Genomic DNA, 26,217 nt, shown 5'->3' with positions numbered 1-26,217 from the left:
AAATCATGAAGCTCACTGGGCGACCTTGGACCAGCCACAGCCTCTTATCGTACCTCAATGGGTTGTTGTATGGATTAACTGAGAAGAGGAGTGAACCATGTACAAAAAAGTGGGACATGAATGCAATAAACACTATGTTCAGTGTTCTGTGTGTCATCACCTAAAAGTGCTAATTCCTGAATTAGCTTCTGCAGAAGCATTATTCCTACATTTATTTCTGTCTCATTTTATTCACGAATACAGTTTTTCTATAGTGGCAGAGAGTTGCAGACGCCGCATTAAACAGCTGATCCCACGCATCATTTACTGTTGCACCCACCGTATGATGTGATGTAATGTTGTGGTTGTGAAAGTCATGTGCACATCTTTCCATTCATTTCTGACTGACAGGATGCTGGTTCTATGTGGGCGAAAGTTCAAGTGATGATTTAGAAAGTCTTTCCAAGTGCCTTATCTTTGTTTAATGTTTTTTTTAAAAACGTTGTTTTCCAACCAAGAAGCGCTTCTCCATGCAGAAAAATGCATGGGATGGCTGGCAGGAATTTGCAAAGCCTATAATATGTTCTGTGTTCACAGTATTTTGGAATATTTGCGATATCTTTGCTCTGAGACATAGGAGGCATATTGTTTTCGCCATATTTTGTATACATTATTTTTCAGAAAGCAAAATAAGATGGGATTAACTGTGTTAAGACAGGAGTTCTGGGATGCTGGCCGATTTTTCTGGAAGAAGCAGAAACTGAAAGTGTTTCTAGATGACTATAGGGAGAAGGGTTCACACAGGAGCTGAGGGGAAGAATTTGGAAGTGTGTGGTGGTGAGGTTTTAAAAGTTAATTGTGTTAGTATTTTTAGAGTATATATTAATATGAAAGAGGGGGGAAATCTCAGAGGTTGCCTTGAAACCGTTCCCCCAAACCAGTCTGCTCTTGAAATATGCCCACATCTGGCAATGTCTGGAATTTTTAGTACATGTTGTGAAAGCAACAGAATATTAGTTTTTTGGGAAGGCTGTTGCTCTTCCTGCAATATGTATAACTTCCATTATTTTCCAGTGATACTGGGCAGAAGATAATATAACAGGGGTCAAGATGGGATATGGAGTAATAGATTACATGCTCCATCCCTGCTAGCAGCTGGATATTATAGCTCATTTATCAGTGAGGGGTGTGTGGGTGTGTGGGTGTCTGTTTCATGTGTGCCAGTTTACTCAGTGGCATCCAAGGGTGCCTAATCAGCTACATAATTTTATACCATTTGCTAGTCTTATAGCAGCTGAGGGTGAAGACTTGCAGAGAGACAGAGGCTGTGTTTGGATGGTCATATCATGACTTAATAAACTGAGGTGTTAGGAAGCTTTGTGCTCATGTCTGCAGTTTCTTTTCTTCTCCCTTCCTGAGGGTTTGAAGTAGGTTGAAAATGCTGGTTTGTTACAAACCTTGTGTCTGTTGTTTCCCAGTTTTCACATAACCACAGGTTTTTTTAAATAAAGATTTCCTGGTTTAATTTTAGCAAGCTGGGAAGAGAGGAGGAAAGGGATTGCATGCAAAGGCAGTGGGTTTGTGCAGACATAATGCCTAGTTATGGTTTATATCATTTAACCATGGCCTTAATGAAAAAATGTATTTGTGCATGATATTGGACTTTTTGAAAAAAAAGTAAAACACAAGGTCCTGAGTATAATGCGATTTGGAGAGTGGGGAAGGGAAAATGTGTCCCTTGTGCTTTCCTCCCAGCTTAAACATCCCCACATTATTAGGCCAATGATAGTTCAGTTATTAGAGCATGGGACTCTTAATCTCAGGGTTGTGAGTTTGAGCTCCTGCATTTCAGGGGGTTGGAGTAGATGGTCCTCATGGTTCCTTCCAACTCTATGATTCTATATAGTAAAGGGAGAGTAACTCCCTCCCCCAACCTAGCTGACTCTATGAACGATTTGTGGCCCAACAGTTCTATTTTCTGGATTCTTAAAGAAAATGTACAATAGGTATTTGCATTCTGAGCGAGCCTCTCTGTGTACAGTGGTACCTCAGGTTACATACGCTTCAGGTTACATACGCTTCAGGTTACAGACTCCGCTAACCCAAAAATAGTGCTTCAGGTTAAGAACTTTGCTTCAGGATGAGAACAGAAATCGTGCTCCGGCAGCGCGGCAGCAGCAGGAGGCCCCATTAGCTAAAGTGGTGCTTCAGGTTAAGAACAGTTTCAGGTTAAGTACGGACCTCCGGAACGAATTAAGTACTTAACCCGAGGTACCACTGTATTTAGAAATCTGCACCTTATATTTATACCTTATCTTGTAGTAGTTCCGAACTGGTAAGAGATAGGATCAGCAAAGTTTGGCATTAAAGGCAATAAGAATTCAAGATGACAAACTAATAACTTAAATTTAAAATCTTAGGCCTGTTGCTAATGTAAGTAATATGTTGCCTTAGTGAAGAAATCCTGCAGCTTCTGCTCAAGTTCATAATGATGGCTTGCTTTGACGGCTGAAGCCTCTTTCCCTTTGCTTATCCTGCTAAAATACCATTATTTTGCAAAGACAAAACAAAGAAGGCTGGGTGGCCTCATATAGAAGATAATAGTGCAGATAGAAACAACAAGCTACTTATCAAGTATAAGATTCTCCAAAAACTGTAAGAACAGATTGATAAACCAGTAGCACAATGTCAAACAATAAGCAGCTTCAGTTGGGAGCTATAAATTAGGGTGAGGGAACAAGCCTGGATTTTGCAAACGGTTGGGAAAGAGCAGAGAGAGGAAGACTGAGAGATGTCATGGGACATACTGAGCAAGGTAATAGTTTTCAATAAGACTGATATAGTTTGGATATATTTCTGCATCGTTACCTTGGGAGAAATTGTATTTGTTCAGATATCTTGGGTCCAAACTATTTGTTGTGTGGGGGTCTTGACGCTTCGCTGTTGTTTCAAAAGTAAGGCTGAATGAGACCTGGCTGCAACCCAGAGCTGTTTTTAGTTGCGGAGTAGAACATGTGTAGGCTTAGAATTTTAACCCCACAAATATCGTTTACGATTAATAGCAGCTTTTAGAAGAGGGGACCGTCAGCATAAGGGCTGCAGCAGTGTGTTGGTGGTCGGGAAGCTCCCCAAATGCAGTGACCTCACCTTTAGTTTGGACCTAATGTCCAGCAAATCAAAGTCTGCTTTGGACTGATATATAAGGCAAGAAGCTTAAAAGAAAAGGTTTAGAAAAGGAACAAATCCCCACCCCCAAATTAAAATACAAAATATAACAATATAGCAAAGAGCACATATATAGCAAATATAGCAAATAAGCATATTGTACAGCTTTAATATTTGTCCAACTTCTTGCTTATCTGAAAATCAATACGATTTTTAAAAAAGAAAATTAGAGAAAGTGTCTCTGATTTTGAATACCTGTGCATCTCCTGAAACTTTCCCATGCATGGAGGCATTAGGACCCAGCTGTGAATTGGGCTTTGGCTTTACTTGGGCAGATGTTTACCTGCACTATGCAAGAGCAACAAGGGCAGAGCAGGGGTGGTGGAAGGAGCAGAGATGCCCTCATATATTTTGGGAGGGTATATTGGCCTTATTGAGAAGGAGGATTTCTCTTGTCCAGATGTGTTCCTAGGCTTATGTATTTGAGCAGAACTAGAATATCATTTAAATCAATAAAGATTTTGCATTTAGTGAATTTCAGACTTGGGCAAGGGCTGCAGTCCAATTTCATAATTTTATGAAAAAGAGCACTTTTTATTTCACCATTTTCAGCTTCTAACCTCGACAACACCTCTAAAAGCGTCTAATCCTGTATGTAGATAAGTGTAGAGTTCTCCGTTTCCTTGAAATTTATACGTCGGTGTCCTAAAGTTTGGGTTCTTTTATGTAGTATTCAAAAAGATGATTGTAGTATTTAGTCTATGGGAGAGTCCGTTCCAGAGTTAATTTGTAACTAAAGCAAATGAATCTATAAAAAGAAGAACGGTTACATAAGAAATATGTCAAGAAAAAGGAGGCCCTGATAAGGGCTATCTGAACCAGTTTGATCCCAGTGATTTTATGGCTTTGGAATTCAATTATAGGTGTGCTGGGAGTAGCAAATCACAATTCTGTAAATTAATGGGACACAAATATCTTTATCAAATTCTGTGTGTGTTCACATGCTGCAAAGTTCAATCCTGCCTTCCGTAAATAAACTCTTCGGAGCTACGCTGTATGCCTCTGCTGAAACTGAATGCCAGAGCAACAGAAGTGCAGATACAGCACTGACTGAATCATTTTCCAAACATGCACACTGATATGAAATACTATGTTAAATAAGATTAGCAAAATCAATTGGTTTTTCCTTCTGGGAAGCGTTTTACTTTACGCTAGCAGCATTTTTTTTCTTCTGCAGATGTCACAATCCTTGGTATTAAATAAGCCAGAGGATTCAAAGTATGGTAGCGATGTGTTCAGATAAATTGCACCTACTCAAATGTGTGTGGTGCCTATGGTCTGTCTTCTCTCCAGGTGGCTTTATCTAATGTGGGTAATGCCTTTCTTCTTACTTAAAGTAAAGAGATTAGCTTCAGATTAATTGCAAATTAAATTCCGTGATGTAATCTATACAGATTTTTGTTCTTAAAAATGCCTACGCCTGTCTTCTCATAAGAATTAATCAGCACCACTTTCCAGTCATTTACAGCATTATCCTATGCATGTCTCCTCAGAAGCAAACTCCACTGAGTTCATTGGGTCTTATTCCCAGATATCAGATTGCAGCCTTAAAAGAGGAAGAGCTTTTCCCTTGAAATTTAGTGGGCATGTAATGTAATGTAATTAAGGAGATGTTGGGCACGGTGCTCTCATTAAGGAGATGTCAGGCATGGCGCTCTCATTACTCTGGATTGCTTTATTACACATCTAAACTTGAATAACTCCATGTGTGGTGACTGCTGTTAATGCAGGAGAGAAAGTGAAAGATTGCCATTCTAGTTGAGGTTGATCTTGTGTTACAGACACTTCAAATGCATAAATGAATTTAAGTTTCACATTTGAAAATTGGGGAGAGGATATACAGGTCACAGTTCCCTGAAATGGGGCAATTATACTCATATTTTGCATGTAGTGAAAGAAACAGACCACATTTCTTTCACCACATTTGCACATTGTGCTAAGCCTTACTTTAGTATGATGTGTGCAAGCAGGAATGAACTGCCCTTCTCATGCACAGCCCAGAGGAAGTTTGGAAGTGTTGCCTCCTTTCCCCCTTAAGCAGGGTTGCTTGTGTTACCAGGTGTGGCAAATGCTATTAACACTAACTGTGGTTAATATCAAAGAAACCAACTTCCAACCAAGGTTTATGAAGTGGGCTTATTGAAGTGAACCATAGTTAGTGCTAACTATCTGGATCCAGACAGCATGGCAAACTGCGGTTAACTAAAAAGTAGAAGTGAAAGCTTCTAAGAAGGGAGAGTATAAGCCCAAAATTATTTCTACAAGATCATTTAGTATAGAAAAGGTGCATGGTGTATTTGGAGAGCCATATTCCCAACTGCACGCAGTCATTTTGTTGCTCACCATGCACCGAACCTGTGCCTAACATGGCCTGCAAAGCGCAGTGTCTGTCTTGGGAAATGGGTCTTACAACCTGGCTAGCATATCTGATGTGGTCAACTTCCTTTCCTTTTCCTTTTTGCAATCGGCAACTTTTAGTAGGTGTGTAGAGGGTCAAGATCACGGATCATCTATGTTAGGAGTGCTGTTGTAGTTTGAAATTATGATGAAAGGTTTGGTTGGTTAAGTGTGTGTTTCCCTTCTGTTTGAGGTGGTTTCAGATTATTAGGGAAGTACTGTAGTGGGGAATCTTATGCAGCTGAACCGAAGAGAGTTAGGGGTAGGAGACAGCATGTATAGAACAGTTGTTATAAAAGTTAAAGGGCTTATCTGAAATTCCAGACACAGGTCCCAATCCAAAGAAAAATAATGCCTGTGGTATTTTGAAATTAATGGAACTTAAATGAGCCATAGATTAACATGTCTCATTGCTTTCATTGGAAAGTGAGCTTAATTATATTCACTGAATTGAAGCCCTTCAGTTAAATAACAAAACTATATCCAAAGGAATGTAGTGGTACCTCAGGTTAAGTACTTAATTCGTTCCGGAGGTCCGTTCTTAACCTGAAACTGTTCTTAACCTGAGGCACCACTTTAGTTAATGGGGCCTCCTGTTGCTGCCGCGCCGCCGGAGCCCAATTTCTGTTCTCATCCTGAAGCAAAGTTCTTAACCTGAAGCACTATTTCTGGGTTAGCGGAGTCTGTAACCTGAAGTGTATGTAACCTGAGGTACCACTGTATTGTTTTAGGAGTAAAAGTTAAAAAATCCCAAACACTTAGAGGCGCCTTCCTAAGCCTGGGACTGCTAGAAGAAGAGACTTGGAGAAATACTTTTTGGTTATGTATCTGTTTTCCTTAGCACACTTCTTTCTTTCCTTTTGATTGCTAGGCATATTGCTTTAGGCATCTATCAAGACCTCAGTGCCATGTACTGTCAAAATAGATGGAACTCCTTGCTCCAGAATCTTGCCACCGTTGTTTTCCTTATCTGTGAAGGAAGCACAACTACTCCCAATGGAGAAATTTCATGCTGGCTTGGTCTTAAAATAAAGTTTAAAAAAAAATCTGAGGGAAAGGTCACTTCCTAATAACTGTGACAATCTAAATTCCCAGGGAGCTTCAGGAATGATGCTACATGACTACTGCACTGACAACTTTCCAGTAATAAGTTGCTGAAATGCTGCCAGGGAAAGTTCTTTGCATTCAGGCAAAATTAGTGGAATAAGGACATGAACGTCAGCACATAATGGTTCAGTTTGTTCTTGGGTTGACATACATGCCTCCCATTTGTCTTTAGAGCACCTTTCTTCTTCTGGCAATGATTTTTCCCAGCACTCCTGGTGACTTGCCTCAAGAGTTGGGTGTAAAACTAGTGGGAAATGAAATTGGGCAAGGGTAACCTAGCACCAGTAGTGGAATGGTCTCCTTTTCCTCCATTCTAGGAAATGATCTCCTCATAATAAAGTTATTAATTAACTAAACCAGGAACTGTCAAAGCTGTCACTCCTTCAAGCAGACTACAGATTCAGAAAAATTATGTAATGGTTGCCCATGGCTTGAAATAACTTTTTTTTTAAAACTGTAGATACAGAGTAGTCCGAGTTCAAGTAAATTTAGTAGTCACAAATAGGTCCTGCTAAAACAACTTGATCCATTGACGTCAGCAGTACTTAAACATGAAAGAATCACACTCTGTTTCCTTAGAACCTGCATTAGATTTGTGAGCAGTGGCCATCAATTTGACTGCATAAAACTTGCAGGTGTCAAGGTAACTAGGTAACTACAACTTATCCAATCCTGCAGAACACTTCCATTAAACTTCATTGCCATTGACTACAATGTCAATAGCTGGGTTGCAGTGTATGATGAGAAAGACCCTTGTGTTGTTTGTTGCTTTAAAATTACCTTGCTTTTAATTGATTTTATCTGTCTGCAATTTATCTTGTTAAGTTGGCTTGAGACTTTTTTTTGTATCAAGTGACTAACAAATTTAACAAGTAACAGTAAGAATTATGTGCGAATCTTCACCCAGTCATGCAGCTCCTGGGTGGCACTGGGGAAATTGCTGCTTCTCAGCCTAATCTACCGCATAGGGTTGTGCTGATGCTAAATTAGGATGCTAAGCTCCTAGGAGAAAGGTTGGGTACAAATATAAAAAATAGCACTCAGCTGTAGTATTGAGAAAAAATGTTCTGTTTCAATTTAAAGATAGCTATGATATGAAATAAGTACTATTATTATTATTATTATTATTATTATTATTATTAGTCAACAGCCTCATGCAGAAGCCTTTAGGTTGCAAAGTCATTAATGGTGGAGTCATTAGCTTCCTAGATAGACACTTTGAATAATCATATTGATGATATGATAATAGATGCACATTCAAATTATAAGTTGCCCACTTTTAATATTTAAGTCATGCTCTGGCTATATTATTGATTTACATCTGTACTCCATAATTTATTCTTGTGATTTACATTCTTATGATTTATGTTTTGGAGTAATAATAATAATTATAATAATGCTTGGCTTGTTCAAAGTATGTGAGTATTTTAAGAGCATCACATTTGTAATCCTTAACAGCCCTGTAAGCTAGGTCAGCATTATCCCCATGAGGCAATTGAAGGGAAAGTGACTTGCCTCAAGTCACCTAGTGGCTTGATAGAAAAGGAGAGATTTGAACTGTAGGCTCCCATTTCATGGCTTTGTCTCAGTGCTACTATGCTACACTAGTTCTCTGAGCTACTTATTAAACCATAATCAGCCATGCTTGAAGGTACTTGTTAAACCATAAGCTCAAGTCTGCTCAAGTCTCTCATAGTCGTCTCGTTGTCCAGGTCTCAATTCATGCTTTGTCGTGTGTCATGTCTTGACACCCACCGCAGACAGTTTTGTAACATTCTTCCAATACATAACCATACTGTCTTCATGTGCTCATGACATAATCTATTCCCTTGCCCATGCTGTGCTTTGCTTTTTGGATGTGGTAATGAAATGCATGTCTTTTTCCACTTGCACGCCTACCTACTTTGCTTGAGCATGATCAAAAGGAATGCATGTCGCTGTCTAGTGGAGTGGTACATTTCCTTTTAGCTATGTTTAAAAAGTTAATTTTAACATAATTAAATCCTTTCATGGGCTTGTATGTATCATAAGAGCAGGAAGATTTCTTGCCATTTATCTTCCTTGGTCTATTGTTTCAATATTATTACAGACACCATCTGATCAGCCAGTGAATTTTTTATGCTCTTTGTTCGTGAGCAATTTTAATTTTAAAATTTTGTTAGTAATCTGACTCCCCCCCCCCCCGCCAGCTCTTCCAAGTAATGAGGCAGTTCCTATCCTATGGATTAACTTCAAGAATAATTCCTCCTAAATATGAACAGATATACTAACAACATTTGAAGGCAGTGAATGCTACAGGTGTAGCAATCCTGGAGAAATATCATATTATACATAGTGTTCTGACTTCATTACTGGTGTAGCTTGAATCAATTTTTTTAACATCCGATAGCCAGTCACTTATGATTCATTAGTTTATTGATTCATATGAACATCTTCCTTTCTGGTGTTATCTCAATAAATAAATTTGCATTGTACAAGAGCATTCACGTATTTAAAACAGTGGGTTATATCCAGGAGCTGGTTCATTGATGTACATTCATTACAAAATATAAAATGGTAAGCTTTTAGCCTGGTGCTGTCCAGAAAGGCATAATTTTTTTTCTTAATTATATTGGAAGTGTTAGCTAGCTAGATTCCAGGATTTGTGTGTTTATTTTACTGATCCCTTCTTCCCTTGGCCTCAAGTTCCTTGTATCTCTATATCTGTCCCTCATCTCTCACACATTCTGGTTCTCCAAGGCTCAATACTTTAGCTGGGCTAAACTATACTAAATTATACATATTTGCATACTTTGTAAAATGTTCAGAATTGCAAGCTTCAGTTTCCTTTTCTGAAAGCGTCTCATACCAAGGGCACTCTGAAAACTTAATTAAGATTGCAGTCCTATACACGCTTACCTGAGGGTAAGTCACACTGGACACATTGCACAGTCCACCTTATCATTTAAAAGTTGGACTTCGCTGTGTGAAGGGCCAAGACAGAGTGACTGTCTGAATTTCCTATTTCAAGGTCAACTGAAAAGTTCCAAAAAAGGACTGTCCTTGCTGAAAACCATATGCTTCATGGAAATCATGTGAGAGCTCTTACATTTGCCTTATTTCACAAAGGACAGGAACGACAGGATGTGGGATGCTGCTGCCTCTAAGGACCCATCTTGGATATAAAATGGTTCCAGTTGGAGAGTTGTATATGGAAGGAATGCAGGAAGTGTACTATTCCTGGTCTTCTGCTTTTACTTTCCAGTTGCAGTGGGGATCACTCATGGATCCATCCAGAGTTTATTTTAGGGCATCATCTCAAGTGTAGATAGCATATCCTACAAGCTTTTCAAACAAAGAGTTTTGAGTGGGGCTTTCAATAACTGCCTAAGCTATTCCCCTGCTTCCTATGCTCTTTGTCATTGCTCTTTAGGATATCAGATGCTGATTCAGGGGTTGTAATTTTTTTGGTCTGTTGAGGAGCCAAACGGCACAGTCACTCAGTTACGTAATACGCCCCCACTAGAACCACATGACAATTAGCAGCAGTACCAGGCATGCTTCAGGGGTAACAAAAAGTCAGAGTGAGAGTTTCATAGTTCCTCATGTAGTTCTCTCTTCAGGGGAAAAAACGATGGCAGTGTATTTTTAGAAATCCTGCCCCATAAGTGAAAATAGATTTTACATCTTCCAGATCTTCTGCCTATATGGTATAGGGCACACAATGTTCTGGTAAAATGATAGCCAAGCAAATACTACATCACCACCTCCCTTCCATGAGCAGCTTACTTTGTATGCTTCCCAAAGCAGGCTGAGGTGAACAATTTTGAGTTTCACACAGAAGCAGTGCACCTGTCCCAGTGTAAAAGTTCATATGGAATAAATGCCTTACAAGAAGTGTGCCTTGTGGCATTCTCAAAATACTCTGTGTCTGTGCTGCGTAAAATATATACTACAAAACTCATTAAACAAAACTGACACGTGTCAAAATGAGATGTTTCAGCTTTAAGTGGAAAACCACAAAATAATATGTACATGGAACTAAATTCTACCCTTTTTCTTCCTTCCTTCCTTCCTTATACTAAGCAGGTGTTACAGTATAATTTATGTTAAAAAACCAAGGTCCATTCAAATTACTGATCCCACTCCTTGACTTTTGGCATGTTAGACAAAAAGGGCACAGAAACAGAGACTTCCTCCTTTTGTGCTTTTCAAAGAAAATACATGGACTTTTGCCCTTTACATATTTTGTAAGATTTCTGGGCAAGGAGATGACTCAGTGTCTTGGTAGCAGAACATATAACCTTTAAGTTCAAAAGCCATGCGTTTACATCCTGACATATCCATAGGTTGAAATCTTCAAGTCTCTTTATTATATCATCCTTTAAGAAGATTTTCCCTGTACATGACAATAATTTGAAATCCCATTCCCCAATGTTAAATTTCCAGTGTATAGATTTCATTAAATAATTCCTAACAGAAATATCTACCTCACTGTTATATTTTTTTAGCATGGCTGAAGAACAAGCTCACATGGCCAATCAACTTGGATTTTCATCCAAGGCTATGCAGTTGTGCTACAATTACAAATACAGAATTACCATTAAGGAAGAACAGGATTTGCAGCCAAAACGACACCATAGGAACCGTTAGAAAGCAAAGGATGTTTAGGTACAACCAGCTCTGCCTGTTGAGAAGTCAGTGACGCTGTTGATCAAAACCTAAATCTTTCAGCTGTTAATCATGAATTTAATATTATTGATAATGAATTAAGAATAAATAAATAATATGCGCCACTTTTTCCACAGTAGGCTGTGCGCAAAACAGTTCACAAGAAACATCATCTAGCTATTAAAATACACCACATTGGGGAGGGGGCCACAATTTGTTATAAAACTTATTAACACATTAAGAGCATAAGAAGATCCCTATTGGCTGGATCATGCCATAGCTCCATCTAGTCTGGTTTCCTGTTTACCACAGTGACCAACCAGGTGTCTATAGTCCACAAGCAGAAAACCTGCATGATTGTGAGCAGGGCAGTACACTATAGACTGCATAGTGGCTTGCACTATAGCCTTTCTACATTTTTGCAAACTACAAGTAAGTGTCTCAGGAACAGCTTCCTAATCAGTTACAGGCTTCACTTACTAAATTTATACAGGACCACCCCAATAACATGGCTTTGGGAGTGGCTCACAAACATAAGATGATAAAATGCAGTTAAAGCACAGTCATAAAACAACAAGATATATAACACAGTAACAACTTCAAGCCTATAATTTCCGAAAGAGAAAATAAACCAAATGACTAAAAAGAATTCATAACATGTAAACCAAATTGGGGGTGGGTGGGTGCTGATTTACTCAGTAGAGTGTCGAATTCAGAGAAGCCTGGGTTTAAATCTACAGTGAGACATGAAATTCACCTGTGACCTTGGGCTAGTCATCATCTCTCAGCCTGACCAGCTTCACAAGGATGCTGTGAGGGTGGAAGGTTCTGTGTGCCATTCTGAGATCTTTGGAGGAAGGGTAAGATAAAAATGTAAGAATGATGGAGTGGCAGGTGGTGACAAAGTTATTGCAGGCAGAGTGATCTGTGTCACAAGTAGTTAGTTCTTCTACAAGTGGGAAACATTGATCTCCCCCTGATTTAATCGTGATTTTAAAACCTGCATATATAATGCAAAACTGAGCTTAATTGCATGCCCTGAAGTGAAGAAAGAGGAAAATATTGTAATACTTCTATTTAGAAAAGGAGCTAAATTACACCTGGTTTGACATTAGTATAGAATTTGCAAAGCTTCGAGAGTTCCCATTTTAAGCTGAGACGGTAGAACAAAGAGACTCTTAATCTCAGGGTTGTGAGTTCAAATCCCACATTTGGGGGGGAAAGATTCTTGCATTGCAGGGATTCAGCTAGATGATCTTTGTGGTCCCTTCCAACAATTCTATGATTCAGTGATCCTCAGTGCTTATGCATTAACAGTTAGTGGAGTGCTTTATCTACACCCATTTGTGCATATAGCTACCAACTGAGGTTAAAACTATTCATTTGATGAAGTTTGTCCATGGAAGTTTGTGCTGTACTGAATGTCTTGGAACTCTTTCTCGTTTTCACTCTGTTACACAAGTGCAGTATCATTTTAGTTTAGACTCACCGCAGTGGAAGTAGATGAAACTCTCTCCCTCTCCCACATATGCAAACAAAGTACAATAAACACAAGGTGATTTCTGCCCATGTGCATGTTAATACAAGTTGGCATTTGTTACAAGGGATTTGTTTGGTTCAAAAGTGCAGTTGCATGAGATGGCTTTGGTTTATCAACAAAAAGTGGCTAGTTTGTTTTTCTTGAGATTGTGCAGGTGAGAAAATAAAAGCTTGTTAAGGGGAAGACTTATCCTTCTATGCACTCTGCTAGCACAAGCTTTCATGTCAGTTGTACAGGTTTCTCATGGACTTCTGGGTGAAAGCTGACAGGTGTTGGGGAGAAGCCAGTTCAGAATGATACATTCAGGGATGGTTTCACAAAAGGGGAGAAGCTGGAATTAGACACACAGAAATTAAGAAGAGTCAATCAAAAAGATGAAGGTGACATAGGAAATATTGCTCATATTATCAGAAACCCAGCTCCCCAGTGAAAATTAATGCCCTTTTTTGCTCTTTCTCAGTTGCTTTGCAGTACTGTGGCTTTAGTTTTAGCAGACATTAAACTAATGTATACAAGTTAACCACATAAACTTAGTATCATAGATATTTCTGAAACAGTGTTAGGAACCCTGAAGTACTGTTCCATGGTGCAGCAATATTTTCAGTTTGGACATCTCTAATATGCAATTGGCATATTTAAATAATAGAAATGAAAAGTTATTAATTCTGCTTTAGCACTCTTACCTGTGAAATAAACCCATTTATCTGAGTTCTTCTAAGGTAAAGGTATACTCATTAGAAAAGTAGATCTTCAGTTTATGGAAAAATGAATAAAGAAAAATAGATGACTTCCCAAAAGTATACTTCAGGTGAAATCCTAATGTACTTACTAGAGAATAAATCTTATGAAACATAGTAGGATGAACTTCTGAGTAAACATACACAGAACAGCATCATACATAGTTTTGTTCCACAAAGAATACTTATCCAGAATTTCCTTCATGTTCAATCAGATGAGCTTGAAATGACAAGTGAAATTGATTAAAATAATAGGTACTGCTCTCTGTTTCATCTCATTAAATACTGGGAGGCAACTAATGTAAAGGTAAAGGGACCCCTGACCATTAGGTCCAGTCGTGGCCAACTTTGGGGTTGCAGCGCTCATCTCGCTTTATTGGCCAAGGCAGCCGGCTTATGGCTTACGGGTCATGTGGCCAGTGTGACTAAGCTGCTTCTGGCGAACCGGAGCAGCGTACGGAAACACCGTTTACCTTCCCACCAGAGTGGTACCTATTTATCTACTTGCACTTTGATGTGCTTTCGAACTGCTAGGTTGGCAGGAGCAGGGACCAAGCAACGGGAGCTCACCCCGTCACGGGGATTCAAACCGCCGACCTTCTGATCGGCAAGTCCTAGGCTCTGTGGTTTAACCCACAGCGCCACCCACGTCCCTTCAGGCAACTAATGTATTTGCATGTAATGCTAAGCCAAACCATTGTTTAGTACAAACGAGAACACCTGCAGGCTCCCAGAGAGGAAGTTGAGGCAGCATTGCTCCTTCCTGGTTGTTCTGCTGCTGTGCTGTGTTAAGCCATGGTTTGGTTTAGCATGCAATCCAAGCCTGTGTTTGTGGTTTAGCTCTCTCCAGACAACCCACAAGATGCAACTAAGGCATGTCATATGGCTTCCAGCTTGTGGTTTATCTAGGAGAGCTAAACCATGAGCCCAGGTTTGAAAGTCATGCTAAGCCAAAGCATGACTTAGGTCAGCAGAAGAGCAAAGTGGTTGTGATCGCTTCTGTGCGAGCCCACACATTTGATCCTTCCCATTCTGCCATGATTCGGCTAGCTGGTATGAGTTTTGTAATCATAAAAACTGACCTCTTAGCGAAAACCTTTGGTCCAGCTGGCAAAGATCAGGAACTAATTGTGTCAAGCTACTAAATATGGAACTAGGTCTCCTTCTGGCACATTAATGACACATTAATGGCACAATTTCAAGGGAAATACTTTTTAAAAAAAAATAAGTAAGACATACTGTTAAACTCCACTCGAGTCTGTTGTAAAAACTCTTCCCCTTCCCCTTTGACACTGGCACTAAGCCAAGCTGAGTGAGAGATGCTTGAGATGCAAGATCACCTCTCCCCACCTGTGCAGCCTCACTGATGTTAGAATTAGGCACTCCACGTGTGTGGGCAGCACACAGACAACAAATATGGCTGCCACAAGTTTGGGCCTACATTAAAATTTAGCTGATCATAGTATGGCTTTGCTCCAAAGAGTACATATTAGGACTTGAAATTTGACTTTTGCTTCTTTACACATTACGTTTTTAGACATACACAAAAATGTTTTCCGTGTATCTAATATGTCAAATGGTGAATGTGACAAAACAGGCGTTGTGAAAATATGTGCATTATACTTCTACAATCGTCAGGGAGCTAGGGTTAGCCGGAGCTGCCTTGGAAGCGTACGTTCAGTGTCAGACGAATGTTTGCTGATATGTAATGTGTGAAACAACTATTTCTTGGGGATTAAAAAAAATTCTGTATGTCTGGAGATGCAGGCACCTGGAACTATAACACTAGCATAGCCATAGCATTTTTGCAGATCTAACTTGCACACCTGCTATTAGCCAAAATTTAATAGACCTGGGAGATCTGGTCATAGATCTGTATTACCTCATTTAGTTCGGCCCTAAGTAGGCATGGTGGGTAACTTGTGATCTTCCTGAGTAGCCACAAGCCAATTATAGCCTAAAGTAAAGTCATAAAGGCTGCTGTTGTGCCATCATAAACAAATAAAATCTTTAAGCTTGTTAATTATTGAGTTGAGTTTACCACACCAAATTCCTGAGCTACTTATGTGGAAGCCAGTTCTCTTAAAACTGAATGGGGCCAATCTTCAAATAAAGATAAGGATATTGAAATGATTTGCAGCGCAACCCTAAGCGTGCTTCATCAGGAGTTCAGCTGGTGTATTTAGAACTGGTGGAGTAGTACTTAGTATTAATTATGTCAAATTATTTCCCTCGCATGTAGACTGAGTAACTAACAAAAGTATTACAATGACTGTAGGATACTTTGACATCTGTGCTGTACTTATAAGAGACCTGCAGGCCAAAACATGTCCATTGTAAAAAAAATCCATAAAGTTTAAGACAGAATTACAAAATCAGTAAAACAAACATTTTTACTTGTCTACCTGCCCACACATACTGTCCAATACAATCCTGTTTGCATGGAAATAAGCCCTGTTGAGTTCAATAGTACTTGTTGTTGTTTAGTCGTTTAGTCGTGTCCGACTCTTCGTGACCCCATGGACCAGAGCACGCCAGGCACTTCTGTCTTCCACTGCCTCCCACAGTTTCCTCAAACTCATGCTGGTAGCTTCGAGAACACTGTCCAACCATCTCGTCCTCTGTCGTCCCCTTCTCCTTGTGCCCTCCATCTTTCCCAACATCAGGGTCTTTTCCAGGGAGTCTTCTCTTCTCATGAGGTGGCCAAAGTATTGGAGCCTCAGCTTCACGATCTGTCCTTCCAGTGAGCACTCAGGGCTGATTTCCTTCAGAATGGAGAGGTTTGATCAATAGTACTTACTCCTGTGTAAATGAGTATAGGGCTGCAATCTAAGTTAGTCCTGTGTTTGTTTGTTTGTTTGTTTGTTTACATCTCTTCATCATTCATGTTCCCAAAGTGGGTAATGATCATTTAAATGCTATAACAAAATCAAAATAAGCAAATTTGGTGTAAAACACAATATAAATAGTCAGCCAGCCTAAAAGGCAATAAAAGAGCTTCCCTTTCTTGAGGTTTACAAAAATTGCCGCGCTAGTTACCTCAAGGCAATTCTTGTTTGCTTGAGGCAACTAAGTGGTGACTATTTGCAAGCATGGTTTAACAACATTTATACCGTAACGTGGTGATCGTGTGATTGAACACAGATACTTGAGTGCTATGGAAATCTTGTATTTAGTAACACATGCTTGGAATTAACTATGTTTTTAAAAAGTGTAGGCCAGTTTTAAGATTTACTAATTAGCAGTTGTATTTAAACAAAACATTCAAATGGAACATATCTTTAAGGCTGTAATCCTATGCATACTAATGGGAAAATGGAATAAGGATTGCAGAGTCACTTGGGAGAAGGACTTATTGAATTCTGTGGGACTTACTTCTGAGTAGATAAGGATAGGATTGCACTGTAAGTAGCTTTTGGCAGTGTTTTCCTTTTATCACCTTGTTATTCCAGATGCTGAACTGTAAGTAATAGCATTTTATTTCTTGAAAACAAACTGATCTTAGGTGAGTGATAAGCAGATTTTTACATCTCTGACCACCCATCCAGTACATGCTCAAAGCATCCAAATTCCACATATTTTAAAGCAGCATAATAGTGCAATCCCATACATGTCTGCTCAGAAGTAAGTTCCATTGAGCTTAAGGTAAGTGTTATAGGAGTTCAGTTTTAGCAAAATACATAGGATTTCAAGCTGCCTACCTCTGAGCTGAAGTATGTATTTTCTCTTAACCTCCTCTCTCCAAAATACAGAATTTGGACCATTGTGCATTATTTGAACTTTTTGAGCCCCTGTAAACTTGTAGAAAATGCAAGAATTGTTTTGATATCAAAGAATTCTAAAGTAAGGAGCAGAATGCCAAATCACTGTATAATGTACACCCATAGCAGAGTTCAGTGAGACTTGCCTACCCAAGCAATAATGACTAGGATAACATCACGAGTTACTATAAAATTTACACCAGTGAAGTCCATTGGGTAGATTTGAGCCTAATTTGCTTCAAAGGTGCTTATGGGGATATAAACTGGGATTCCCCTGTATATGCTGCCCCTGAACTTCTTGAAAGAAGAGCAGGATACCAATAAAGTAAATAAACAGATGAAGTTAATGTGTTTCTTTTTAAAAAAAATGTTTTCAGCTGCATGTAATGTTTGGAATTGCTTTATAAAATTAATAAGTGAGCATTTTGTCTCCCTTCAAATGTGTGCTTGTTTCTCTGACAAAGAAGCTTCTTTTACTGATTCAGTTCTGTCTCACACGTGATTAACTTTCGTGATAATGCAGCTGGTCAGATCAAAATGATATGTTCTTACGCATGTTTCCTTTTAAAGCATATATATATATATATAACATACCTTGGCTGAAAAGAGATTTCCATGTTGACTGCAAAGAAAAGAAAGACCTCCATCTATTTCAAAAGTAAACGAATGTGTTGGCTGTGTGTAGGGAGTACTAGTTAGGACTTGAATGACCTGACTGGCAGATCTTGCGCTTATCTGGCAAATCTTGCGCTTATCTTTGCAATATGTAAATTCTGGGACAAATTTTCCTCTTAAACTGTCTGTGAGGTTGCTGAAGAGCTGAAAAACAGGACGTTATCATTTGGATGGTATGCAGTCAGTTTAGGGTCGATTGCTGCAATATTCCCATAGTTGGTCATCTGATCTGGTCCAGCCTGGGGCCTGATCAAAACTTCAAAAGTAAGGAATTCTAATCCTAGGCTGTCCCAAAACAAATTAGACTTTAAAGGAGCATCAGTAGTCTCTGATTTGTTTCTCCACTTTGCTGGGCAAAATAGCTTTTCATGGCTTCAACCTGTATCTTCCGGTGGTGAAAGGAGGCTATTGTGAGGCCTCTTCTTAAAGGGGCTTTCCAGGACCCAGCATCTTTCCAGTTTCTGCTCAGTGGCAAATCTCTATCTTGTGGACAATGCGATCAAACTGGTGGAGACTGTTCTCCAAATGTTTTCGGACAATTGGTAGACACATTTCAACCTCCCTTCTGTTTGGTTCCTGTGGTAAATGATCTATGCCAAGTAATGGACAGGATGAGCTGGATATTTTGATCTGTAAAAGATGCCCTCTCCCTCTCTTCTTTCTACTGGGGGGCACATGTAACTTTCAAAGTGCTGAAAAGGTGCTTGGAGTTGGTCGTGGGCTGAATTATGGCTAATAAACTGAAGTTGTGGTCAGACAAGATAAAGGTCAGTAGGTTATCAACCCAAGAAAGTGGTGTTTCTTTTTTTTACATATGCTGCGAGCAACCGAGAGGGAGGGGAGGGGAAAGGGAGAGGTGGCAGGGAGGTTGGCTCAGTGTAGCCACATTGGATTGGCTCCGCCACTGTGCCCACACCACACCAACCTCCCTGCCACTTCACCCCTCTTGGTTATCAGCAGCGACCTCCACATTACGAAGCCGTACTCTGCTGGCCACTACTATATGCAGTTAAACTATTAACTAAACTATGCTCTTCTACTGCACGATGGTCCTTCCCATGCTGCTAGTGAGCTATTAATGAAACTGGCAGATTAAAAATCCATGTGCTGTTTCTTCCCCAAAAAATATTTTTAGTAAATAGTGTTTTGCCAGTCCTTTAGGTCAAGCATCCTTAATTTGTGTGAGTGATCCATCAAGCCAAACACAACCCACCAGTCCTGTACAGGCCTAGGGCTGTTGGACAAACAGAACAATTATTTAGTCCAAAATAGATAAACATGCACTCACTAACACCCAGTTCCAGGACAAGGTTTTCAGAAGGCAATGTCAAGTTGACAGAGGGGGCGGGGGGAATATGTAGCCAACTAACGCAGAAAAGGCACTGTGCTACATATGTCTCATCGCTACTTGTACTTCAAAAGTACAACAGGTAAGAGGATGGGTGAAGATTGCAGTCGGGGACTTGCAGTGGAATGCTAAGCCTACTGATTAATACAGGCTATGAGTTTAATGTCAAGGTGTCAGAGTGAAGCATAAGTCAATCAATGGGACTTTCTTCCAGGTAAACATGGTGGGGATCTGCAGAACTATAAACACACACATGAGTTGTGTCATATGAATCTATTATAATTAAGATGAAGGAAGCACTGCAAAAAAAACCATTAAAACTCACTTGTCACCTTTACACTGTTAATTTTGATTACTACCTGCAATTTGATCTTCAGTGAACTTTGACGGTGAACTCCTTTTCCTGTTTAAGGGCATAACTGAATAGGGTCAGATGTGTTCTGAGTTCACTGGTTATGCTCCCTCTGCTGACTCCGCAGCAGTACAGCAAAACAGCAATGGATAGGAAGAAAGTCAGGAAGAAACAGTGCAAAACAGGAGCATAGCGGTTGACCAGACTTAAACAACAACACGGCACAAGGCAGACTATGCATACATAATGGTCCATGCTAGCTGGGTGGAACTGAAATGCCCTGTTTTCCAATTTTAAATACATACATACATACATACATACATACATACATACATACATTCTACATTCTGACCAAATGACAATTACATGATATTTACATTACATTACATTACATTACATGACATTTACATTACTATAACATGGTATTAACTTTACTATATGAATTTTGAGTCTATGAAGATAGTAAATATATTTGCAGCATGCTATTGGCCTGCTGTGTGTAAGGGTAGATATGTGCATAGGCTGTCTGCTACTAGCACTGCAAAATGGAAACTAGCACAGTACTGGCCTGCAGCTAGCACAGATGTGAAGCGGAAAGCCAGACTCAACCTCTCTCCCGATTCACCATCCCCAGGGCTATCCCTTATGTCACCATGGCCTTCCTGCTGCTGACCAAATGGTTAAAAAAAAACAACAGTTTGTATGTCATTGTCATAATAAAAATCAACATAAAATCCATATATCCTTCCTTATTATTTTCTCTCTCTTTTTGCCTAGTTGTATCTCTAGGAATTTCCTTTTTTGTAACTTTTCCTTTACTGGTTTTGTAAAAACAAGTATTAAATCAGGATGTTGTGTCTGCTTCTTTGTATCAGGTCCAGGGACAACATTCTGTATAGTATTTTCATCTGTTTGTAGGGAGGAAATGTCTAGAATGCAGTGCAGCAAGCCACTCAGGTTAACAGAGAGTAAGCATGGTTTATAGGGTACCGGTAATTTGTGAACAGGGATGGGGGGGGGGAGAGAGGTTGGTACCATGGTGATCTCTTAGGCATGATTCTTTTATTTATTTAAAATATTTATAAATCACCCTTTTCCCCAGGCTAATTCACAACAAATGAATTAGATCAGGCTAATTCACAACAAATAAATAGACATCACAATGTGAAGGGTAAAGTGTGTCTTTTCTCCCTCCTAAAGCTCCTTGTGAGAGAACTTTAAAAGTTCATGGTCAATATGCTCTGATCCTAATCCTACTATTCAGGACACTAGAAATTCTATGTAAACTATAATATTAGAAACAACACTGGGGATGAAAGCTGACAACTCATCCAAGCAAATGTCAAATATCTTCATTAGGTTTCTGTGTATGTGTGCAAATATTAGTTGTTCCTATAGAACACTTTTAACTGCTTCTCTGTTACAATGCTATGTATCTGTTTTTCTTCATTCTTCACTTATTTAACAACATTTACATACCGCCTGAATGTAGGAAAATTGATTATAAGCTGTTTATAAAACCTCTAAGTGGTTTATGGCAATTTTAGGGTGTGTGCTCATCTTAAACTGTCTCTGTACATTCAATGACTGAATACTTTTTCAAGACAATTTCTATTACCCTTTGGCAGTTGGAGGGGGAAAAGACCCTTCCGATTATTAGAAACCAGGACTGCAATTTCAGGAGCCAGTATTATTATTATTATTATTATTATTTATTTAGTTCTAAACCTGCATGGAGCCAAATAATTGTTTAAAAATATTGGGTGGCATCTAATTTTTAGAGAACCAGGTGCCTGAAACATTTCCAGAGAAATTAGTTTTTCACACCCATTATCTATATCTCCAGTTAAGTCTCCATTTCTACATTGTCTTAATCATTTGTTACATTTTATCTAGCCAGCTACTAGTTTTGATGTCCCTTCATCTATTTCCATATAAGCTTTTGGATGATTAGCGAGCATAATAACTGTTGCTTTAGTGCATTGCTGAATAAAGCCTGCAGTGTTTTCAAAGAACAAGGTGTTCCTTTTTATTTTGATATAATGCTGTGCTCAATAAATTACTTGCAGTAATTTCTAGTCATATAATTGCTGCAGGCACCTAGATGATCCCATTATGATGCAGTCCATGTTCCAAGTATATTATGCATTTTAAATAAATACACATTCTAATTTTATTTTTAGATAATTTCCAGATTTTTTTCTGATATGCGTCTGTATTATTGACACCCTAGTTCGTTTGCACCATTGCAGCTACCTGCTGCACCATAATGCCGTCATGTTTAATGACACCGGACTGCTTGACTAGCTGTACTCATTTCTAGTTCATTGCATTTTCTGGCACAAGGAGGCTGCAAACCTTTGGCCATAATTTTGGTATCGGACTGAATTTTCTCACTGAATACTTGAAACTTGGCCAAAAGGATGTGGTGGTCCAGATTGCTTTCCATCCATCATCACAGATAATTGTTTGTTTCTCAGATTGTGGTCTGAGAATGTTAAACCTATAGCTTAAAGTCCCAGGCAACAATTAATTTTAGACAGTAGCTATATTTTGAACTGATTGAGGTCTGGGGGGCCAGCAGCAATGGTTCCACCCACCAACGTGCTCCCAGTGAAGTAGAGTTACAGGCAAAGAAGGGCTCTTGAACTGATTCCTCCTTTGTGTGATTAAGCAGTTTAGAAATGCTTGTGAGTGAGTGAGTGAATGTCTTACCTTAAGATTCCATAAATGTCCTACTTCAAGCAAACAGCTGACCACAATGGCAAATCTCTGTGACATTTGGACAAGCTTTGTTGCATCAATATGGGACTCCTGCAGTGGCTGAGAAGAAAAATGTGGTTGTGATGGAGCAGCAGATGATGGATCCCAACATGGATGGCTTCTGGGATGCAGTAAATCAAACAGTAGTGCTTTGATGTTTGTGGATAAGGTGGCAGCGCAGCTCACAGGCTTCCATCCCCATCTTCCCACCAAGTTAAACTGACTTTATTTCATGGCTTTTCCTCAAAGAGTTTTGTGAAGATATTGAAAATTCTCAGCTAAAGAAGTCTGCTTCACAGAACTACATAATTTTTAGGCTCTAAAGAGATGGGGAGTGGCTGTAAAATCGCTTGAAGTTACTACTTTGCAATGAATCCTTTCACCCCTCCTGCTTCTTTGAGCTCCTACTCCAGTTTTGTTTTAGAATGTTCTAGAATTAGTCAAGCTATCTTTGCTGAACAAGAGTACTACCAGTCAAAACTTTCGACTCAAAAACATAACCTATACCAGGCATAGGCAAACTCGGCCCTCCAGATGTTTTGAGACTACAGTTCCCATCATCCCTGACCACTGGTCCAGTTAGCTAGGGATGATGGGAGTTGTAGTCCCAAAACATCTGGAGGGCCAAGTTTGCCTGACCTATACTTTCAGTACTTTTACCCAAATAAAGTGTGTTGTAATCACTTTTTAAAAGCAAAACAACAGTATTTTTCCAACTTTCTCCTAGACATGTTTACTCAGAAGAAAATCCCATTGGTTTCAGGGGAGTTTATTTCCAAAGTCGTATGCTTAGGATTGCAAACTTAAAGGCATGCCCAGACTCACCCAGGTCACAGAGGACATCTGCTGCCTTAGCAGTGGCACCAGCTACTGTGAAATGTTTGCATATGTCACAGAGGAAGTTAAAAGTTGACACAAGCCTCTCCTCCTCACTCTTATAACGTTATACATGATAAAATATTGCTGTCTTTCTCGCCAAAAGCTGCTTAGAAAAAGACATAGTGGTGTTAGCTGGTTCAAAGTAAACAGAGTCAGACAGGTTTTTATTACATAAAGGTGTAAAGTCCACACATGCCAACAGGTCCCAAGTTCAAATGAAATACCCAAGCTAAGTAAGCCTCTCTTTTTTTACTTCTTTTACTCTTTTTTACAAGATTAGTTCTAATCTTGGGTATTTTGTGGTTCTAATTCAGCTTTCCCCAAGCTGGTGCCCTCCAGATGGGCTCCAGCTCGCCTCATCCCTAGACATTATCCATGATAGCTGTGACTGACAGCAACATCTGGAAGGCACCAGGTATGGATAGGTTGTTCGATTTAAGCAGTAGCCTATATGGGAGGGGGAAACTACCACCACAACCCCAGAAAGCATAGGACCCAACTTCTAGGGGTTGAGGTCCCTTTGCCCCCCCCCCATAAAATATTTGAGGGGGCGGGGCCCCGATGTTGATGGGCATTGCCATTCAATTGGTATGTGTGATCGATTATGTGAGGTGGGGCTTGCCTGGGTCCCCTGATATTTTATTCAAGTTCGCACCCCTGCCAGGGAGGTTTGCCTGGGGTCTTCATATTTTTAGGCGCCAGGCAAAAACGTTCCTCTTCAACTAGGCTGATTAATATTCTGCAGCCTTTTAAATGTGTCTGTGGGGAGTGGGGTGTTATTGTTTTGTTGTTTTGGTTTAATTATTTGCTTGTGTTTTATCTTGCATTTTATTCTGTAAACCGCCCGGAGATCTTTTGATGAAGGGAAGTACCGTATTTTTTGCTCTATAAGACTCACTTTTTCCCTCCTAAAAAGTAAGGGGAAATGTGTGTGCGTCTTATGGGGCGAATGCAGGCTGCGCAGCTATCCCAGAAGCCAGAACAGCAAGAGGGATCACTGCTTTCGCTGCGCAGCGATCCCTCTTGTTCTGGCTTCTGATATTCAGAATTTTTTTTTTTCTTGTTTTCCTCCTCCAAAAACTAGGTACGTCTTATGGTCTGGTGCGTCTTATAGTGCGAAAAATGCGGTATATACATTTAATAATGGTAATGGTGTTACAGTGGTAAAGTGTGCATGTTCAGAAAACCATCTAGGTGGTCTCAGCCTGTACCCTTTTCAATGTTATATATTTATTCTGGACTACATTACAGACTTCTTGTAAGCGTTCCTAAGAAGAAGTACTTAGGCTGCCATTCTAACCCCAATGATGTGGAAGTAAGCCCCAATGAATTCAGTAGGACTTATGTCTAAGTAGAGATGGTAAGGATTGTGTGGTAAATGTGCTTGAAATGCACTATAGCAGGTGTGGGGAACTGTTGAGCCTCCTGATGTATCTGAATTGCAATACAGTCATACCTCGGGTTGTGAACGCTGTAGGTTGCGCATTTTCGGGTTGCGGACTGCACCAAACCCGGAAGTACCGGAACGGGTTACTTCCGGGTTTCAGCGCTTGCACATGGGCAGAAGCGCAAAATGACGTCATGCACAGAAGTGCCAAATCACATCACGCATGTGCGCAGACGCGACGCTGCAGGTTGAGAACATGCCTCCCGCATGGATCATGTTCGCAACCCGTGGTATGACTGTAGTTCAGAAGCTTCCGGAGGACCAAAGTTTCTCCACACCTTCACTATATAAATGCTTGCTTTTATTATTAAGTAGGACGCAGTGTAACCATTTCCTTTTGCAATGCCCTGATTATTTTATTTTATTTTTCATCAAGGTTTGGTATTGTTCCAGATTTACTGTGTCAATTTGGAGATTCTTTTGCTAGGTGGCTAGAAAAAATATGTGTCTTTTCTCATGCCAGTAGTGAAACATATGAGGCAGCCTTATACTGAGTCAGAGTATTTGCTCATCTAGCCCAGCATGGTATTCTGTGATGAGGTGCCTCATCACTGTCTCAGGGAGGCAGGGGAAGGGGGATTTCCAGCCCTGCTACCAGAGGGAAAAAAGAGATTATACAGCAGATAAATTAAAACCATCCAAGTCAGAATAAAAACCAGAGATAATAAAAATAAGTTCTCCTAACCAGTCCTATTTTGAGGCATGGACTTTTTGCAAAAGTACATTTTGTTTTTAAAGAACAGCTATATATCACTCAGATACTCACATTTATTCAATGGAATGATGCAGCAAGTTTCCCTCAGGGTTTCTATGCCTCTTACTTCTTGAGCTTGCGAAAACCGAAGTTGTGTTTTGGCCTTGCTATGTTCTCTGTTTTTGGTTAGCTGTGGATTGGCAATTTTAAGGGCACAAATGTTGGCTGGGATCCAAAGAACAACTGCTTATTATGTCCTATATATGCTTTTGACTCGTTTCTTAAACAGTGCTCTCTTACCCAAGCTGTGTGGTAAACTTGCCTTTACACATCTGGCATGGTCATCTGTTGTTTGTTTGTGTGTGTGCGCGCACGCACGCGTGCCAAAGTATCTCTCTTTGGAACATGGACTTTCTATTTTGATTTCATCTATTTATCTGTTAGGGGTGGGGAAGAAATTTAATTATGTTTGCATTTAAAAGGGAACCTAATTAATCCACACTTTCTGAAGCAATATGCAAACTGAAAAACAGCCATCCTTTGAAATTTGCATGTCTTCAAATTTTGCAGTGCAGATTGCCTACCAAGTAACGTCAACAAAAATGCATATGCTAGAGTAAAGTATGCATCAAGATCTATATATTACTGAAAATAATATCAAGC

At 39.7% G+C, this 26,217-nt stretch overlaps 1 protein-coding gene across 4 annotated transcripts in view; it reads left to right on the top strand.

Moving 5' to 3' along the window:
• The window catches only part of PPARG (peroxisome proliferator activated receptor gamma), a 62,465-nt gene that overhangs the window by 10,858 nt on the left and 25,390 nt on the right, over window positions 1-26,217 (top strand). Inside the window, exon 1 of one of the 4 annotated variants that reach the window (XM_083603461.1) lies at window positions 22,103-22,665. The exons of the other annotated variants lie outside the window; for them this stretch is intronic. The gene's annotated coding sequence lies outside the window, so the exon portion shown is untranslated. Of the gene's footprint in view, window positions 1-22,102; window positions 22,666-26,217 lie in introns of those variants that run through there. 4 annotated transcript variants of the gene reach the window in all.

This window comes from Podarcis filfolensis (genome assembly GCF_964270895.1).
Source record: "Podarcis filfolensis genome assembly, chromosome: 2".
In the NCBI taxonomy this organism is placed as follows: Eukaryota; Metazoa; Chordata; class Lepidosauria; order Squamata; family Lacertidae; genus Podarcis; species Podarcis filfolensis.
The sequence above is the reverse complement of the archived record's forward strand: the minus strand, read 5'-3'. Positions and strand labels throughout refer to the sequence as shown.